Source organism: Chrysochloris asiatica, unplaced genomic scaffold (genome assembly GCF_000296735.1).
Source record: "Chrysochloris asiatica unplaced genomic scaffold, ChrAsi1.0 scaffold00662, whole genome shotgun sequence".
Classification (NCBI taxonomy): Eukaryota; Metazoa; Chordata; class Mammalia; order Afrosoricida; family Chrysochloridae; genus Chrysochloris; species Chrysochloris asiatica.
In genome coordinates, this window is record NW_006409180.1 from 197,836 (window position 1) to 200,583 (window position 2,748).

Genomic DNA, 2,748 nt, shown 5'->3' on the forward strand with positions numbered 1-2,748 from the left:
TAACAAAAGCAGGGGAGTGGTTGATCTTGTAGTCCAGGAGCAGAGGACCCTGGGACCATCAAGGGAGAAGAGCGGAGTGCGGGACCCTATCCAGAGAAGCAGTGATGCCAGAAATGGTGGCAGAGACGATGGCATGGAGAGATGGAGTGGCTGGGAACTCTGGACTCAGGGAGGGAGAGGGGCTGTGTGCTGATGGCCAGGTGGCAGGCTTGCAGTGTGTACACTTTAGTTGTTTGATTGAATATATATTCCTGAGTTCTTTGGTGTACATTCAAAAAGAACAAAAAACAAGGGAATGGAAGCAAATGCTGTTGATGATGATGCATGAAGGGGATTTTAATCATTGCAATGAAACAAAATACGATAGGATGAATGTAAAACTGATGTTCTCCATGTAAACGTACTCAATTCACAATTAAAACTTAAAAAAAAAAAAAGGAAGACGTAAAACTCTGTAGACGGCATGATCATCTGGGTAAAACATCTGATGGAATCTACAAAATGCTACTAGAACTAGTAATTGAGTTAGCAAGTTTTCAGTCTACAAGATCAACATACAAAGATCAAGCAATAAATAAAGGAAATTAAATTTTAGTTCCATTTATAATTGTATCACAAATACGTATTTCAAAATATATGAAAGACAAACACTGTAAACTATAAAATATTGTTCAGAGAAATTAAAGACTTACATAAGTGGAGAAATATGCTGTGTCCATGGTTTGGGAAACAATATGATTAGGATGTCAAGCTGATCTATTAATTCAATGTAGTCCAAATCAGTATCACAGCAGGTATTTTTTGGAAACAGTGACAAACTCGTTCAAAATTTACTTGAAATTCAAAGTACCTAGAATAGCCAAAACAAATTTGAAAAAGATGAAAAAGTTGGAGAACCAAAACTACCCTATGTCTAAAATTATTATAAAATTACAGAAATCAAGACAATACTGCATTAGAATAAGATAAATATATAGATGAATGAAACAATATAAGGGGTTCAGAAATATGGGGTTCATTTATGACTACTGGTTTTTAACAAAGAATAATCTTTTTAACAAACGAAACTGGAGCAATTGGATATCCATGTGCAGTAAGATTAATTTCAATTTGCACACCATACACAGGAGTTCGAAACTACCAGCCGTTCCACGGGAGAAAGATGAGGCGTTCTGCTCCCGTAAAGATTTACAGCCTCGGAAACGCTGTTCAGGCTATGAGTCGGACCTGACTTCAAGTACACCACATCACCATCACCACACAAAAATTAATTCAAATGGTTAATAGATACAAATCTAAAATTTTAAATTATAAAACATCTAAAAGAAAACAAAGAAGAAATTTTTGTGATCTTAAGTTAGACAAAGATTTCCTAAACATAATACCAAAATGACATTTTGATAAATTAAACTTCATCAAAATTAGAAAATCCTGCTCCTCAACAGTTACTGCTAAAACATGATTAGCATGATTTATGCTATTATTTTTATTGAACTGTACATGTGAAAAATGTTGAATTTGCAAATACTGTGTTCTGCATATTTTTTACAGCAATATATATTTTTTAACTCATTGTTAAAAGAATGTAAAGGTGAACCACAGACTTGAAGAAAACATTCACAAATCATATCTGATAAAAGGATTTGTGATAAGAATTTGTAACAATTTTCCAAAACTTCATGTTAAGAAAACAATCAGCCTTATTTTAAAAGCAGGCAAATATTTGTAAGACACTTCATGAAAGAATGTATAGGATGCCAAATAAGCACGAAAATATGCTTAACATCATTAGTTCATAGGGAACACCACTACTAACCTATTACTATATGTAAAATTAAAAAGATTGACTACAACAGGGAAGCTAGATTAATGGAAATATTAACAATGTTCATACACTGTAAAGAATCTAACCAATGCCACTGAATAAACTGTGTAGAATTTGTCAAATGGGAACCTAAATTGCTGTGTAAACCTTCACCAAAAACACAATATTTTTTTTTTTTTTTAAACTGACTACATCACACCAAATGTTGCTGAAGATGTGCGGAAACAGGACCCTCATATGGTCTTGGTGGAAATGTAACATAAACCATATTAGAAACAGTTTGGCAGTTTAAAAAATATCGTAATAATTTTTTACGTAAAAACTTATAATACAAAGTATTTATGTACAAGAAGTGGTAACGTTGTTGTTGTTAATCAGTGGTTCAAGCTCACCAGCTGCTCCTTGGAAACCCTATACAGGGTCGTTATGGGTCGGAATTGACTCGACGTGCCCATACAAAAATTTGTACATAAATATTCATAGAAGTGTTATTTGTAATGATCAGAAACTGGAAACAACCAAATGTTTTCCAACTGGTAAATGAATAAATAAACTATGATCTATCAATGCAAGGAGGCCTGGTGTGGAGTATAGATAGCATAAGCACTCAACCTCAAAGTTGGTTTAAACTGCAAGATCGGCAGTTCAAGCTAACCAGACCTTCCTTGGAAACCCTGTATATGAGTTGGAACTGATTTGATGACATTTAGCAACAACAATATCAATTCAATGGAATATTACTCAGCATTAAAAAGAAATGAGACTATTGATACATACTACAACAGAAATGAATCTTATACTGTATAATTCTATTTTATGTAGAAATTCTGGAAAATGGTAACTAATCTATTGTGACTAGAAGTTGCCTAGGTTTGTTGTTGTTGTTGTTGTCAGGTGCCATCGAGTCGGAACCGACTCATAGC